This window comes from Mobula birostris, chromosome 1 (assembly GCF_030028105.1).
Source record: "Mobula birostris isolate sMobBir1 chromosome 1, sMobBir1.hap1, whole genome shotgun sequence".
Taxonomy (NCBI): Eukaryota; Metazoa; Chordata; class Chondrichthyes; order Myliobatiformes; family Myliobatidae; genus Mobula; species Mobula birostris.
In genome coordinates this window covers 233772018-233790357 of record NC_092370.1, presented here as the reverse complement: position 1 = coordinate 233790357, position 18340 = coordinate 233772018, and the positions used below count along the sequence as shown (strand labels likewise).

Sequence of the window (18340 nt, the reverse complement as noted above, 5' to 3'; positions counted from 1 at the left end):
TTAGGTTCTTGATTAGTAAGGGAGTCAAAAGTTATGGGGAGAAGTCAGGAGAATGGGGCTGAGAGGGATAATAAATCAGCTATGATAGAATAGTAAAGCAGACTTGATGGGCTGAATGGCTTAATTATGCTCCCCTGTCTTCTGGTCTTATTTTAGAGTAGGTTAAAGGTCAACACAACATCACGGGCTGAAGGGCTGTAATGTTCTATGGGAATTAAATCACATTGGTGAAGTGTTTTATCTCAGTACCTCCTGCATTTTTGACCTACATCCATTGCTACATTGGAGTTAATTGCTCCAACTCAGGAATGTAATTGGATTCTTTGGTTTGCAGAATCAGGGATCTTCAAAAAGGCGATGCCTCAAAAAGGTGACATCCATCATTAAGGACACCCATCTACCAGGACATGCCCCCTCCTCATTGCTACCATCAAGGAGGAGGTACAGGAGCCAGAAGATACACATTGAACATTTCAGCAGTAACTTCTTCCCCTCTGCCACCAGATCTATGAATGGACATTGAACCCATGAACACCTTTTCCTCACTTTTTGCACCAATTATTTATATATATTTCTTATTGTAATTTATAATTTATTATGTATTACAATCTACTGCTGCTGCTAATCAACACACTTCAAGACAAATGCCGGTGATATTAAACCTGATTCTAATTCTGAAGAAAGAGATGAGTATATGATAAAGTGAGCAAACAGAAGGCCCAGGGATGGCTGAGGAGGTCACAACGCCAAGAAAGGGGTCGTGTGTGAGGGAAATCAGAGACCACAGGAACAGACGGAATGGAGGCCTGGAACCTTGGGATTGGGCAAAATGGGGGCCAAAGACCACAGGAGCTGGAATGCTCAGACAGCTTGGTCCCTTACGTTAGATCTAGCAGAATTCTGTAATATCGAGGCCCTGGTCTGTGCAACTTCAGAACACCACAAAAAAAACCCAGACTGCTGGAGAAACTCATCAGGTCAGGTAGTATCTGTAGAGGGAAATGGGCAATCAAATTCCTCCCCATGCCCTGCCACAGATGCTGCTCGGCTCACTGAGTTCCAGACGAAGGGTCTCAACTCAGAATGTTAACCATCCATTTCTCTCCACAGATGTAGCTTGGCCTGATGTTTTTTTTGTTTTAAACATCCCTCCAACAGTCTGCTTTTTTTGCGTCAGATTGCAGCATCTGAAAGCTTTTGTTTCTCTTGGAAAGAAAAATGGAAGGTTATGTGGGAGGGCAGGGATAGTTTGATCGTGGAATAGGGCCTGTCCTGTAGGTAACTTCAATTCAGCATAGGACGTAGTGACGTGGAATCTCCCTGTAAACATTCCTAATATCTAGAACGTTAGGACGAACCATTTGGTGCCCACCAGATGGATGATTGTGGGTTGACGAATATACAAAAAAATCTCGAATACATTATTTGAGCAGAAAGTGGTGCGTAAGCAATTCAAAACATTATCTTAATAAACCTATAAAACGCGCCCAGAAAAAAAATGTAATATCACTTAGTCATTTTCTAAGCAGCAGAAATTTCCAGGCATCATGTGATAAGGTGCGCGTCTTTCACATGACCTCCCGCCTCCAACCACTCCACCCCATTCAGTTTTGCCAATTTTTTTGTTGCCGTGTGTAATAAACAGCAGTGCTCAAAGACGGAGAAAAGCGGTAATGTTGTTCAGAAAGAAGAGTTGCACGCAGAAGTACAACGGTACTCAGCGGGTTAATTTTCAGTTGCTGAAGTCTGCAGAGCGATTCTAGGCGGCTGACCTCCTAAATGAAGCTAATTGCCCAAGTTGGGGCGCGCTCGGTATGTGTTGGGACAACGTTCAGGAACCTCCACTGAAAATAAGTAAAGTGGAATATTCCTCTTTAGCGTTGCAGTAGGCGAGAGGCTGGTGTGTTTATACTGCGCAAACTTACTTGATTCATTCCTACCAGCAGAAAACAATCGCAAGGAATTGGCATTGCCCCCGACGCACACGTCTTGCAACAGGTTGCATTATAATATTTAACACATTATTCTATTGACGCAGATACTGCTCATGCCGAGTGGTGTTGGTTACATTAACCCGTTTTTAAAAAAATACAAATACGCGCGCGGGGTAAGGCAATAATAGACAAGCGCAGAAGCAACTAGAATAAACTGGATCAACTACCCTGAATGTATGTATACAAATACATTGAAAAATTGCAAAAACTCTGCTTAGTAGTAATTACTCGAAAGCACGAGTTTCGACTGTTCCTGTGGCGGTTGTTACATTGTATACGCGGTAAAAATGTAACAAAACCTGTGACTGGAGAAAAATAACCAATTAACTCTCATCACACACCATTCATTTGTAATCTGGTACATGAGATGGAAATATATGGATTGATTCATCCTTATGCTCCCCCGAAATATGTTTGGTGGAGAGAGAGAAAAAAACAACCATCAAATCTGGAACAGGCGTTGGTTATAAAAGGGGAGGGGTGTGTGTGTGTGTGGGGCTTCTCTTTTTTTAAAGAACAGAAATAAGCCAATAAAATCAAATAAACCGTAACTGCGATCAATACCATTTCCCCCCAAAATATGAACAAACGAGATAATTTAAATGTTAAAATGTATTAATTATATAATATTTAATTTTTATAAAAGGATTTGAGGGGCGAAGGCTTCGGCGACGCTTCGTGAATTTCCGTCTTTTTCCGGCTGGTTACATGAAGATGGAATCTCCCAGTAAGAACTGGTTGCAACCGGTTGTTGGATTTTTTTGTGAGGGAAAAGACGAGCAGCAGTGAAAAAGCTCCCCACATTCACTCCACGATAGCACATATAATATATATTTTAGCACATTCAATTGCATTTTCAAAGCTTTAAGGTTTGCAGAGAAACTAAAGAGACAAAGAGAGGGAAAAAAGGCGCATCACCTTTAAGTTTGCACAGCATTGCACATCAAGAAGCTAATTTATTTTCAACTGCAATTCTGTAAGAAAGGAGGGAAAGAGGAAAAAAAACGCATAAGAAATATATCATCAATATTGGAACAACTGTTGCCAACTGTTTTCGCTAAAGACCAAAGAGACTTTCTATTTCGCTCTGGGATTGTGAGGAGTGGAGGATTGTTTTTTCATCTCAAATAAATCACAACTCTAATCAAGGAGAATCTCGAGAAGGGATTTGCAAACCATTTGGTAAGTTGACTAGTTCTCTCTGCTTTAAAGCAGGCATGGGTTTTGAAAGGGGGATGGGGCCTGTATTTTGGTGTTCGACACGCTTAGGGGAGTGTCTTTCATTTTCACTATAGTTTTTAGTCGGGGGGAGGGGGTTGTGGGAGGAATTCAGTTGGAAACACGAGTCTTGTGTATCCTCCTAACCTGCTTTTAATCATTCATTGCCAAGTAGTTTCTGGCGATTTTAATTTTAGTAAATTAATCTAATTGCTGCCTTTACCTGCCAAAGATAGAGCCTTGAAATAATTTTAACACGTACTTTTAAAAAAAGACGGAGTATTTATCAAAAAATTAAAGACTAGAAATCCAGTCTCGGCATTCGTAACACAGCTTCAAGCGCATGTTTTGTATTTGGCCACGCGTTTGAAAATCTTGTAAGTATTGTGAAGCTTTGGCTTAATTTCGAGAAGAGTTGCATCTGCTATTTAATCGTGCTGTTTAATTTTAAACATTTTATGGTTAACGCAACTTTACCGCCTTAAATTTGCTTATACTTTTTTGTTGTATTTTCGACGTGGCGCAGCTTGTTCGGCCCAATACGGTTCTAAAACATTTCGTTTTTTGCTTTGTATATTTACACAGTAGTAAGTAGGTCTTTCACGGCAACCGCGCTGTTTTCCTTTGCCTTTTTTAATATATTAAAAAATGTAAACTGCATCCCTCCGGCCAGAGATCGTGTTCTAAGTTAAAAGTGCGCGCAGATTATTCATGTTGCTGCGGACGAATTCTAAATTTTATTCAGCGATTTTGTGTTTCTGGTTTTTTTTTTGAAGTGTTGATTGAATGGCAACTTTTCCTACCGGGTGCGACTTGTATTGCGCGGTTTGGTGACGCTCCCTGGAGGTCTTGTGCAATTATTTAAACCACGTTTTGAACTTTGTAGGCAAGACAACCAAATCTGAGCAGGAAGGGGTTTGAGGTCCCACCTTCGCAGCCCCTTGCCTATTGGGTTTTGTGACCGAAATTGGGCGGCGGCGTTTCTGGTTGGTTCCCCGAGCTGTCATTTCCCGATACAGCTCATTAGGTTGTAGTGTATTCGCTGCTGGGACGCGAAAGCTTTTTTAAAAAGTACCAATTCTTACCCCGTTTCCTCGAGGACGGTTTCAGAGGTGGTTCCCACTGCGGGTCAGCCGGTCCTGCTTACGCTTGCGCCTGGCCCAGTGAGACATTTTCCCCAAGTGAAATGCTGGAAACACTCAGCGGGTCGGGCAGCATCTGTTAATGAACAGTTGTTTTCTGACTTAGATTCAGAGCCTTCGGAGAGCAGGCTGCTACTGAAATGCAGTGCTGGGCGAGCTCTGCATCTTTGAATGAGAAATTCAACACTGCCGAGTCGGTACTACCTGGTCGCTATTTACTCCACCCATAGCGAAAAATAAAAAGAAATCTCGTTACTTGCAAATTGATGCTTGTGGACAAATCAATAAAGTTCAAAGTAAATGATCAAAGTACATGTGTTACTGTATACAACCCTGAGATTGGTTATCTCACAAGTATACTCAATAAATCCAATCACCAAATAGAATCAATGAAAGACTGTTGCAAATATTAAAAAAACTAAATAATTTTAATAAATAATGAATATCACAGACACATAAAGTGTCCTTAAGTGAGTCCATTGGTTTTAGGAACAGTTCGGTGATGGGGTAAATGAAGATGTCCCCTCTGGTTCAAGATTTTGATAGTCGAGAGGAAATAATGGTTCCTGAACCTGGCAGTGTGAGTCCTGAGGCTCCTGTACCTTCCTCCCAGCAGCGAGAATAGAGCATGATCTGTGTGGTGGGAGTCTCTGATGATGGATGCTGCTTTCCTGTGACAATACTCCATGTCGACGTGCACAGTAGTGGGGAGGGCTTTACCCATGACGCTGCAGGCCATATCCTGACGAAGGGTCTCGGCCCGAAACATCGACTGTACCTCTTCCTAGAGATGCTGCCTGGCCTGCTGCGTTCACCAGCAATTTTTATGTGTGTTGCTTGAAATTCCAGCATCTGCAGATTTCCTCGTGTTTGCGTTTTTAAATCCACTACTTTCAAGGGCATTGGTGTTTCCATACCAGGTTGTGATGCAGCCAGTAAATATACTCTCGCTACACTTAGATAGAAGTTTGTCAAAGTTTTAAATATGCTGACTGTTGGCAAACTCCTCGGAGTGGAGGCATACCAGCAGGGACAATAGGCTGTTTAGCTGATCCCATCCTCTTGAACTCCTGCAGTCCTTCTTTTGAAGGTATGCCCAGTATTATGAGGTAGGCTGGCTCAAGATTTTGAATCCAAAAGGATTGGTTATACATTTCCACCCTTGTTCTTGATGGCTTCATGTGTTGCTATTGGAATATTGTGGATCATTTATTACTTTAGCTGCCACCTTGTGCCCCAGGTAACCAGTTAGGTTTAAGGATGGTGTTGATCAAGCAGGCTGCAATGGCTTGGGTCGTGGTGAATTTGAAAGCAGCTGGAGCTGAACTTGTCCAGGTAAATCAAGAATCATTGTTCTAGCTTGTGATTTTTCAGATGGTAGAATGATCTTGGGCTGTCTGACTTGCTTCTGCAGTCACATCAATGTGGCTGCTTTAGCAGAGTATCTGGTTGGCTGTGATCCCTTGGGTGATAATGTTGGGGGACTTGGTGACGGTTCAGAGATAAACTTTATTTGTCACATGTACATCAAAACAGTGGAGTGCATCAGTGACCAAATACAGTGAGAGGATCTGCTGGGTCGGCACAACATTGTGGGCCGAAGGGCCTGTACTGTGCTGTACTATTCTATGTTCTATGCTGGGAGCCTGTAAGTGTCACCACACTATCAGCACCAACAAAGTGTGCCCACATATTGTGGGGTGGCATGGTAGTGTAGTGGTCAGGCCAATGCTTTACAGCAGTGGTCCCCAACCACCGGGCCACAAAGCATGTGCTACTGGGCCGCGAGGAAATGATATGATTTGGCAATATGAAACGCTATGAGTCAGCTGCACCCTTCCTCATTCCCTGTCACACACTGTTGAACTTGAAATAACCTACCAAATAACACACAAAACCTAAAATAGCACTAACATACAGTAAAAGCAGGAATGATACGATAAATACACTGCCTATATAGAGCAGAAATAATCTATGTACAGTGTAGTTTCACTTAACAGAATCGGGAAAATTAAGGCAAAACTGATTTGTAGAGAAATAAAATCAGCACGTACACACATGCACACACAGGTGCCCGCGCAAGGCTTCATGGTCATGGTAGTCTTTCTTGGGGTAAACACAAGTGTCCCATATTTGACTGCTACTTTTGTCCCTTATTTGGGAGTGAGAAAGTTGGCAACCCTAACTGTAAAAGACATGTTGAGGTGAGTTTAACCCTACTTGAACACTGCCCCCCCCCCCCCACCCGGTCGGCCAGCCCGCAAGAATATTGCCAATATTAAACTGGTCCGCGGTGCACAAAAGGTTGGGGACCTCTGCTTTACGGTACCAGCGACCCAGGTTCAATTCCCACTGCTGCCTGTAAGGAGTTTGTACATTCGCCCTGTGACCGTGTGGGTTTCCTCTGGGTGCTCTGGTTTCCTCCCTCAGTCCGACGATGTACTGGTTGGTAGGTTAATTGGTCATTATAAATTGTCATTTGTGAGTCTCAGATTAAATTGGGATTGCTGGGTGGTGCAGCTTGAAAGGGCCTTTTCCGCACTGTATCTCGATAAATAAATAGATTTGCTACCCCTAACCTGTACGTGTTTGGAATGTGGGCAGCAACTAGAGCACCCAAAGGAAACTCATGCCCTCGTGGGGAGAACGTACAAACTCCTTATAGACAGCAGTGGGAATTGAACCTGGATTGCTGATATTGTAAAGAGATTGTACTAATCAGAATGCTCTTATGCCATCCTTAAATGTTAAGAGTAAGTGACTTTGTTACTGGAGTTGGTCAGTATATGGGTCTTCTGAGGCCCATATGTTTCCACTTCTCAGTCCATGCCTGAGTGTCACTGCATACCGGCGTGGAGAATGCCTCTTGCCGAGGAGTTACGAATGGAACTGAATGTTATGAACTCATTAGTGAGCATCTTGACCCCTGACCTTGTGATGGAAGGAAGGTCATTGCAGCCGAGGATGGTTGGTTGGAGGATGCTGCACTGAAGAGCATCTGCTTTGGTTTGGATGTCCTGGTGTTGGGAAGATTCACCTTGAACCACAATGCTCTCCCTTTGTGTGAGGCATGACTCCAATCAATGGAGTGTTTTTCCCCCCTCGAGATCCGTTCACTTCAGTTTTACCAGCACTCCTTGCTTTAAAGAGAGAGAAAAGTTCTCTTGCTTGTTGCTAACGATTAGCGCAACACTTTAGTACAGGCGATGGCCGATCAGGGCTTAGCTTCTGCTGCTGTCTGTGTGGAGTTTGCATGTTCTCCCTGGGACTTAGTGGGTTTCCTGCAGCTGCTGCAGTTTCCTTCCACTTCCAAAGACCTGCTGGTTAGGGTTCATGGGTTGTGGATACGCTGTGTTGATACCTGAAGCATGCCGACACTTGTGGGCTGCCCAGAACAGTCCTCTCTGATTTGAATTGATGCAAAATGACACTGTATGTTTCAATGTACTTGTAACAAATTACTTGACTTTATTTCATACATCCTTCACATACGTGAGTAAAAATCTTTACCTTGCGTCTCCCTCTGAATGTGCAATGTGTAAATTATAGTAACTTGTAATAAGTAGTATGTACAGTAAGATATACAACAGAGCAGTCAATGTAGCTTAGTAGCTTTGTGTCAGCATGAACTAATCAGTCTGATGGCCTGGTGGAAGAAGCTGTCCTGGAGCCTGTTGGTCCTGGCTTTAATGTTGCGGTCCCGTTTCTCGGATGGTAGCAGCTGGAACAGTTTGTGGTTGGGGTGACTCGGGTCCCCAGTGATCCTTCGGGCCCTTTTTGCCCACCTGTCGCTCTAAATATCCTGAATAGAGGGAAGTTCACATCCACAGATGCGCTGGGCTGTCCGCACCACTCTCTGCAGAGTCCTGTGATTAAGGGAGGTACAGTTCCCATACCAGGCAGTGATGCAGCCAGTCAGGATGCTCTCAAAGAAAGTCCTTAGGATTTGGGGACTCATACCAAACTTCTTCAACCGTCTGAGGTGAAAGAGCTGCTGTTGGGCTTTTTTCACCACACAGCTGGGATGTACAGACCATGTGAGATCCTCAGTGATGTGTATGCCAAGGAACATGAAGCTGTTCACCCTCTCAATCTCAGATCCATTGACGTCAATGGGGGTGAGCCTGTCTTCATTCTTCGTGTAGTCCACAACCAGCTCCTTTGTTTTTGTGACAATGAGGGAGAGGTTTTCTTGACACCACTGTGTCAGAGTGATGACTACTTTTCTGTAGGCTGCCTCGTTGTTATTTGAGATAAGGCCAATCAATATAGTAGCATCTGCAAATTTAATTAGCAGATTGGAGCTGTGGGTAGCGACACAGTCATCGGTATACAGAGAAGGGGGCTTAGGACCCAGCCCTGGGGGGGGGGGCGGGGGGGCTCCTGTGTTGAGGATCAGAAGTGAGGTAGCCCACTCTTACCATCTGCCGGCAATCTGACAGGAAGTCCATGATCCAGCTTCACAAGGCAGGGTGAAGGCCAAGGTCTCTGAGCTTCTTGTCAAGTTTGGAGGGAACTATGGTGTTTTGAATGCTGAACTGTAGTCCAAGAACAGCATTCTCACATAAGCATTCCTCCTCACTGGGTGTGTAAGGACAGTGTGTAGAGCTGTGGCTGTTGCATCATGTGTTGAATGGTTGTGTCAGTAGGCGAATTGAATTCAGTTCAATCCTAACTTGAATGTCTTTTTGTGACATGGGGAGAAACTGGAGCACCAGGAGGAAACCGTACATAGTCACGAGAAGGGCATGCAAACACCTTAAAGACAGCAGCATGATTTGTACTCTGATCTCACACCTGACACTCTAAAGCAAGGGGTTCCCAACTCTTTTTTTAAAAATGCCATGGACGAGTACCATTAACCTGGCTCTAAAGCATTATGCTAACTGCTACACGACCACACACGTGCTACTCAATGCCACAAGTAGTCACTCTCTAGTCGTATCTCAAATTCAGCTCAGTGTTCCATGTTGGGTTCAAAGCTGCAAATCAGTGGAGCTGAGTAGACCAGGTGGAATGCAAAGTGGGCCCGAATGAGCAGATTATTGACTATTACCTGTCGCTTGAAGCATTGTCAACAGTGCCCATTACATTGTTGGTGATTGAGAGTAGATTCATTGATGAACAAGGTCGGACTTGGTCTGCTGTTTGAAAACAGCTGTTTTTCACACAAGTGGGTGCCTCTGCATTGGAATGGAATAGCTAGATGTGCAGATGGTTCTGGAGTGTAGATCTTGAAGTTTACAGTGGGCACTGGGTCAATCTGACCAAGATCTTGGAGCCACTTTTTCCTGTTACTGGTTTGATTAGTCTGTTTAAACTAACCATACAAACACCCCTCCTCATGGGTTAATGTGGTGATCTGTCTACGATGTCCCTATCCAAACTTCTCTCAAATGTTACAATTGAACCCACATCTGGGCATTTCATATTTCCTGGCATGCAAGAGAATGAGGAGAGATCGTGCTGAGGTATACAAAATTCTGAGCGGTGTAGATAGGGTAAATGCAAGCAGGTGAGATGGGTGACACCAGAACTGGAGATCATAGGTTTGGGGTGAAAGATGAAATATCTAAGGGGAGCCTCAGAACTTCTTCACTCAGGGTGGTGTGAGTGTTGGATGCGAGTTCGATCACAACGTTTAAGAAAAGTTTGGGCAAGTACATGGATGGGAGGGGTATGGAAGAATGCACAAACAAGAAGATCTGCAGATGCTGGAAATCCAAGCAACACACACAACACGCTGAAGTTCAGCAGGCCAGGCAGCATCCATGGAGCAGAGTAAACAATCGGTGTTTCAGGTCGAGACCCTTCATCAGGACTGGGGGAAAAAAGAATTAGAAGTTAAAGAGAAGTATGGAGGACTATAGTCCAGGTGCAGGTCGATGGGACCAAGCAGAATAACAGATTGGCATGGTCTAGATGGGCCAAAGGGCCTTTTTGTGCTCTCGTGCTCTATGACTAGTCCTGGATTTCACAATTAACTGAGATAGTTTCTCTCTCTACCAAGTTTTGACTAATATATCAAGAATGCTGATCAAACCATCCCATGACGATCTAAATTCCGGAGTGCATTTCTAGATGATTTATTCTTAAGTTAACCTTCAGATGTCGGTCAAAACGCACAGAACAGTAGGGTCTGATTCTCTCACTCATGTCATCTTTATTCTGGTGCACAATTGTCTTCTCTGTGCCTGCATTTCCAGGTACCGATGGGTGGGAGATATTTGAAGGGATGAGGTCCAGGTAGATGGGATGAGGCAGAGGACGAGATTGGCATCAGATCGGGTACCTCCTGTACCTAACAAAGTGGCCTCTGAGTGGTCCCATGGTGTTCTGCTGCTGTTGCCCATCCTCTTCACAGTTCAGTGTGTTGTGCATTCATAGACACCATTACTGTAACACATAATTATTTGAGTTACTATCACCCTGCTGTCAGCTTGACCCAGCCTGGCCATTCTCCTCTGACGTCTCTCGTTAATAAGATGTTTTCATCCACAGAACTACCTCTCACTGTTTGTTTTTCTCACCATTCGCTTTAAACTCTGGAGACTGATGTGCAGGAAATCAGCAGTCAAACCACCCTGTCTGCCACCAACAATCACTCCACAGTCAAAGTCACTTGGGTCACATTTCTTGCCCATTCTGGTGTTTGGCCTGAACAGCAACTAAACCTCTCGACTACGTCTGCATGGAGATGCTGCCACATCATTAGATAATTGCGTTAGTGAGCAGGTTTACAGGTGTAGCTAATAAAGTGAGCACTGAGTGTAGAGTGAATCAAATTGGCTGATAGCTGGCTTCCAATGGTAGTGAGGAGCTTAGGAGGAAGCTGAAATGGATCACTTGTACGGCACTTTTTGATGAGAATGGTTGCTAATGTCTCCAGCATTCATGTGTGGGGGCGCTACCATCACCGAGGAAGGTTCCTTCTTTCCTGTTTGATTGTCATCCACTTGTCACAGCTCTAGAGCCTTTGTCTGATCTGTCGATTTGAGATGCTGAGTTCTGACTTTCCTGGTCTTTCATGATTAGTAGCACCTAATGTTCTTTCCTTTTGTACCCCTCTGAACCACTGTTGATTGTGGTAGAGTCAGTGTGTGGTGCTGGATATATCTGCTGATGGTCCACAGTTTTGTTCCCCATACCTGTCTGAGTCTATCCCGTTTTTCCATGATTGTAGTGCCGTCATGGAGAACGTCCTTGTTGCGAAGGTAGGACTGCTCCAGGTAGATAGTGCAGTGGTCACATCCACCAGTGCTGTTGTGGGCAGGTGTACCTGCCTGGGGTTACCTTGGCACGAATGAGGTCAGGTAGGTTGGTTCATTCATTGTCTGCTGCAGACATGATCTAACAGTGCAACACAGGATTCTGCAGGTGCTGGAAATCCAGAGCAACACACACACTCAGCAGGTCGGGCAGCATCTAACAAGAAGCATAAACAATTGACGTTTTGGGCTGAGACCCTATATCTGTCCTCTCCACAGATGGTGACTGACCTCCTCCAGCATTATGTGTGTTCATTTAACAGTGATGTCCTTCAACAGTCTGTCACTGTTGGTGTTCCCAAGCCACTCTTGATGACAGACATTGAAGTCTCATTATGTGTAGTAGGGTGGTATAATATAGTGTGTGCTCGCTGGTTTCAGTGCACTTGTTGTACATGATGAAATGCTGATGCCCCATCTGGGGGTGGATGGTATTGGATGTTAGATAATCAATCAGTTTTAATATCACTGGCATTGGTCATGAGATTTGTTTTGCAGCAGCGGCAATATATTCATCATCGTCATGTGCCGTGTCATTTGAGCTGGGCGATCATGTTCTCCATGATTGTTCTTGGCAAAGTGGTTTGCCGTTGCCACCTTCTGGGCCAGTGTCTTTACAGGTCGGGTGACCCCAGCCATTATCAATGCTCTTCAGAGATTGTCTGCCTGGTGTCAGAGGTTGCACAACCAGGACTTGTGACATGCACCGGCTACTCGTACGACCATCTACCACCTGCTCCTGTGGCTTCACGTGACCATGATCTGGGGTGGGGGGGGGGTGCTTACACAGGTGCTACACCTTGCCCAAGGGTGACCTGCAGGACGTCACCTGAGATGCCTTGCACCTCCTTTGGTAGGGATGTATCTCTACCCCACCACACAAACAGTACATTGCAATACATAATTTAAAAACTATAAGTTATAATAAACATAAAAGTTAAGTAGTGAAAGAAAGGGAAAATAATAGTGAGGTAGTGTTCGTTGTCTATCCAAAAATCTGATAGTGGAGGGGAAGAAACTATTGCTGAAAGTTTGTGTGTGTGTCTTCAGGCTTCTGTACATCCTTGATGGTAGGAATGAGAACAGGGCATGTCCTTGGTGATAGGAGTCCTTAATAGGCCTATATTTGACCTGATGTCATTGTCATTGGTCTGAAGTTCCTGTGGAGAGCTTGAAGGGCTAATCCCTCCAGCATGTGTACCCTTGTACTGCCACCCTTTTGTCGTCTGTCCTGCCTGTGACATGGGCCATAGCAAGTGATTGGGTTGGAGGAGATTGGGACACCATCTCTAAGATCTGTTATTTATATATTCTGTAATATCATGTATTGCATTGAACTGCTGCTGCTAAGTTAACAAATTTCACGACACATGCCGGTGATAATAAACCTGATTCTGATGTCACCTGAAAATGACAAACTTCTAGAGGTTCACATTGTCATTGTTCATCACAGCCAGGTGTAGAATTGCCAATGCCCAGAAACGGAAAAGTCAATTGAAAGTAGTGGACACAGCCCAGTCCATCACAGGCAAACCCCTCCCCACCACTGAGCACATTTACAAGGAGCGCTGCCATAAGAAAGCAGCATCCATCATCAGAGACCCTCACTGTCCAGGCCATGCTCTTCTTTCGCTACCATCATCAGTCAGGAGGTACGAGGCCTTGGGTCTACCCCACCAAGCTCAGGAACAGTTATTACCCTACGGCCATCAGGCTCCTGAACTGGAATGGATAACTTCACTTGTCTCAACTCTGAACTGACTCACTCACATACGTTCTCAGTGGTAGTTATTTTGACTTGTACACATCGTCTTCCTTTCCACATTGTCAGTCTTTGCTTCTGTATCGTTTTTCATTGATTCCACATATCTTTATTTTTTTGTAAATGCCCACAAGAAAATGAATCTCAAGGTAGTACGTGGTGACATGCGTGTAGAAACATAGAAAATAGGTGCAGGAGTAGGCCATTCGGCCCTTCGAGCCTGCACCGCCATTTATTATGATCATGGCTGATCATCCAACTCAGAAACCCGCCCCAGCCTTCCCTCCATACCCCCTGATCCCCGTAGCCACAAGGGCCATATCTAACTCCCTCTTAAATATAGCCAATGTACTGGCCTCAACTGCTTCCCGTGGCAGAGAATTCCACAGATTCACCACTCTCTGTGTGAAGAAGTTTTTCCTAATCTCGGTCCTAAAAGGCTTCCCCTTTATCCTCAAACTGTGACCCCTTGTTCTGGACTTCCCCAACATCGGGAACAATCTTCCTGCATCTAGCCTGTCCAATCCCTTTAGGATTTTATACGTTTCAATCAGATCCCCCCCTCAATCTTCTGAATTCCAACGAGTACAAGCCCAGTTCATCCAGCCTTTCTTCATATGAAAGTCCTACCATCCCAGGAATCAATCTGGTGAAACTTCTTTGTACTCCCTCTATGGCAAGGATGTCTTTCCTCAGATTAGGGGACCAAAACTGCACACAGTACTCCAGGTATGGTCTCACCAAGGCCTTGTACAACTGCAGTAGTACCTCCCTGCTCCTGTACTCGAATCCTCTCGCTATAAATGCCAGCATACCATTTGCCTTTTTCACCGCCTGCTGTACCTGCATGCCCACTTTCAATGACTGGTTGGTGTATAATGACACCCAGGTCTCGTTGCACCTCCCCTTTTCCTAATTGGCCACCATTCAGATGATAATCTGTTTTCCTATTTTTGCTACCAAAGTGGATAACTTCACATTTATACGCATTAAATTGCATCTGCCATTTACTTTGCCTTTGACTTTTGATATTATTTGGTCTCCTCCTTCCCTGAAACTTAAAACTGCCTTGTTTCCTTCTCTAGTTCTGACAAAGAATAATGGACCTGCAATATGAACTCTTTCTCTCTTTCCAGGATTACTGTCTGCCATGCATTTACTGTCACCTGTGCTTGACTAGTCTGAGGGACAGTTCTTCCAATCTAGGCACCATTCCTCAGATGTTTTGGTGAGGATTTTGCAGGCCATCAGGGTGGGGGCTAGGAGTGATTTGCTTGGTGCTGAGTCCAATGCCAAATCGTCGTCTTGCTTTGTTCTTTTCATCTTTGAACTAAGCAGTGCTGATAACATTGAGTGACATACCAGAATACTTCAAAAGCAATTAAACACTGGCCATGGGTCTTGGGTCTTCAAAGGTTCCAAAGGTACATTTAATGTCAGAGAAATGTGTAGTATATATCGTGAAATGCTTTTTCTTCGCAAACATCCATGAAAACAGAGGAGTGCCCCCAAAGAATGAACAACAGTTAAATGTTAGAACCCCAAAGTCCCCCCCGCAGCTCCCTTCCCTCCCCCGCGTAAGTGGCAGCAAGCAACGATTGCCCTCCTCCCCCCCCCCCACCGGCAAAAAAAAGGCACCAGCACCCACCACCGAGCACACAAGTGTGAGCAAAGCAACAGCAAAGACACAGACTTGCAGTTACTCTAAAGACTACATTGTTCACCTGGCATTCGACATACCACAGGCTCTCTCCCTAATAAGGGAGAAAGAGATGTCTCCATTTCACAGCGAGACCAAAGATCTTGGGCCTCTGGGCACACAGCCAAAGATCTTCCAACTCCCACGATGACGCACTGATCTTGTGCTGAGACACTGACCTTTGATTCGCCTGTCTCCAGAGCCACGAAATCTGGGACCTCCGAAGGCGAGCTGAGCTCTTAGGCCGAGCCCTTGGCATGACGAACAATGGCCAGTTGTGAAACCCCGAGAGCTGGTCCCATTCCTGCAAAGAACCGTAGTCAGTGTGTAACTCCAGGTCAGGGTCTTCAGAAGAACCCTGAAAGGGGAAAATAGAGATATTGAAGATGGAAGTAGAGCTGTTTCCGAAGATGCAAGCGAAGGATCCGCTGTTAGGCGCCATTAATCCTCCTAAGCTCTGCTTTCAGTCGGATATACCGTGATCAATAAAGCATAGGAGATTTCCACCCCCATGAAGCATAACTAGAACAAAAATAAGGGTCCATTTCACCTATCTGGTAGATTCCCTGGTCAGCATTATTTAGATTGGTTATTTATTCAAATTTTAAATTAAACGCATTTAAACTCCACACTGCCTTAGTGACGTTTAAACTCTCATCATTTGAAATATTAATCTGTTAATTTAAGCATTTTGCCACCAAAATTGCACAGGATAACTAGATCCATTTTTTGTTTCACTATCCCAAATCCTATATTCTTGAAGATGGTGGATATCTTCATGTTGTTTTATGACCCTTGCTGGAGGACATTTCTATTGCTTGGTTTCAAAGCTAATGGGAGCCGTGGTAGTATTGTGATTTAAAAAAAAATTAAATGTATAGTTAGGTGGGTGGGTTGGGGGGCTATTGCACATCAACCATCATTCAATGTGGGTAACCAGTCACTACAACATTGACCACAACCGATAAGCTCACTTTCAAGAACTTTACAGCTCATGTCCTCAATATTGTTAATTATTATTATCTTTGTATTTGCACTGTTTGCCTTTGCACGTTTAGTCACCTACCTACGGGAAGCATGTAAATAAAGTTGGAAAAGTACAGAGAAAATTTAGAAGGTTGGAGGATCTGAGTTGAAAGGAAGACTGAATGGTTTAGGACTTTATTCTTTGGAGTGTAAAAGATTGAGCGGAGCTTTGATAGAGGTATACAAAATTGAGGGGTATAGATGGGGTAAATGCAAGTGGAGTTTGGGTGGGACTACAATGAGAGGTCATGGGATAAGGGTGAAAGTTGAAAACTTTAATAGGAACTTGAAGGGAAACTTCATGAGAGTGGTGAGCGTGTGGAATGATTGCCAGCACAAGTGGTGCATGTGAGCTCAATTTCAACATTTAAGGGAAGTTTTGATAGGTACACGGGTGAGAGGGCAATGGTGCTGGTGCAGGTCAGTTTAAATGGTTCAGCATGGACTTGATGGGCCAAAGGGCCTGAATCTGTGCTGTACTTTTCTGTAATTCTATGACAATTGCTTGCCAGTCTTTGTGGTATATCATTCTTTTTAAATCTTTTTATTGTATATCATTGATTCTATTGTAATTCTTTGTTCTACTGTGAATGCCTACAAGAAAATGAATCTTAGGGCAATATCAGGTGACATATCCATACCTTGGTAATAAATTTACTTTGAACTTTGAGCATCCTTAACATTTGCACTGTAGAGATCACTGGATGTTACATCAGTTGCTTACGCATAGAGTGAGATTGCATTTGCAAATCGCCTCATTGTGGCTGTTAGCTTCATCTTCCATCCCTAACATACACCCGATGCCACGCAACTCAGATAACTTAGACACTTGGATCAAGGTAGCTATTTTGGTTTACTGCATTGCTAGATAACAAAGTGGAGGTTGATAGGTTCTTGGTTGGTAAGGGTGTCAAAGGATATGGGCCAAAGGCAGGAGAATGAGATTGAAATGGATGATAAAAATTCGAAGCGAATTTATTGTCAAAGTACATATATGTCACCATATACAACCCTGAGATTCATTTTCTTGTGGGCATACTTAATGAATCCAATGACCATAATAGAATCAGTGAAAGACTCTACTGCCAGGACTGATGACCAAGGTGCAAAAGACAACAAACTCTGAAAATGCGGAAAGAAATAATAATAAATAAATAAATAAATATTGAGAACATGAGATGAAGAGTCCTTGAAAATAAATGCATAGGCTGCAGTAAAAGTTCAGTGATGACTAGTGAAGTTGAGTGAAGTTATCCCCTCTCGTTCAAGAGCCTGATGGTTGAGGGGTAATAACTGTTTCTGAAACTGGTAGTGTGAATCTTACGGCTCCTGTACCTTCTCCTTGTTGGCAGCAGTACGAAGAGAGCATAGCCTGGGTTGTAGTGGTCCCTGCTGATGGAGGCTGTGTTCAAGTCGAATCTGAATAAAACTCAGGAGACCAGCTTCTTTTAGTTACAACAGTTTATTGCACCCCCTCCTGCAGGAGTTTGAGACCCAGTTGTCGAAGGGAAGGCACGTAAGTACTGCCACCATCCGATAACTGGGCTCACTTAGTCAGGTTACAGCCGTATATTTATACACAGTAAGCCCCATACATTACTGTTGCCAGATGTTATTAGAACTGGTACGCCCACCAAGTCTATTGGAGCAAAACTTAATTACTTAGATAAGAGAGTCCAGTAAATCAAGGTTTTAATTACAGATGAATGTACTGTACTGTCCAGTCCTTATCAGTTATTCCCTTTGCTAGGCCCTGACTTAATTACAGATGGATATTCATTCCTGTCCTTATCGGAGAGTCCTCCTCCTCCTACTCAAACGAGGGTACAATGTTATCAAACTCTCAATGTCTCTCTGCACACCAAGGGAGAACTAGTATAATCTGTTTTTTTAGCTAACTGCTGAAGACAGAGTTTACTTCAGTTCAAGAATTCCTATTAAGTCCCAATTATTCTTTTAGCCAGAGGTCACATAGGTTCAAAATGATTTCTTTATATTCTCAATTCCTCAGCTGCTTTCCTGTGACAATGCTCCATGCAGATGTCCTCAGTGGTGGGGAGGCTTTACCCGTGATTGACTAGGCAGAATCCATTACTTTTTGTAGGCTTTTCTATTCAAGGCATTGGTGTTTCTGTACCAGGATATAGATACTCTCCACCACACATCTGTCGAAATTTGTCAGAGTTTTACGTGTCATGCTGAATCTTCGCAAACTTCTAATGAAGTATAGC

General features: G+C 43.9%; 1 protein-coding gene across 3 annotated transcripts in view; it reads left to right on the top strand.

Annotated features, from left to right (window-relative positions):
* The first annotated feature begins 1651 nt into the window (after positions 1 to 1651).
* Positions 1652 to 18340, top strand: part of LOC140205778 (exportin-1-like) — a 126262-nt gene continuing 109573 nt past the window's right edge. Inside the window, exons 1-2 of one of the 3 annotated variants that reach the window (XM_072273467.1) lie at positions 1652 to 1812; positions 2641 to 3176. The gene's annotated coding sequence lies outside the window, so the exon portion shown is untranslated. Of the gene's footprint in view, positions 1813 to 2640; positions 3177 to 3320; positions 3590 to 18340 lie in introns of those variants that run through there. The other 2 variants (XM_072273438.1, XM_072273447.1) reach the window with 2 other exon arrangements.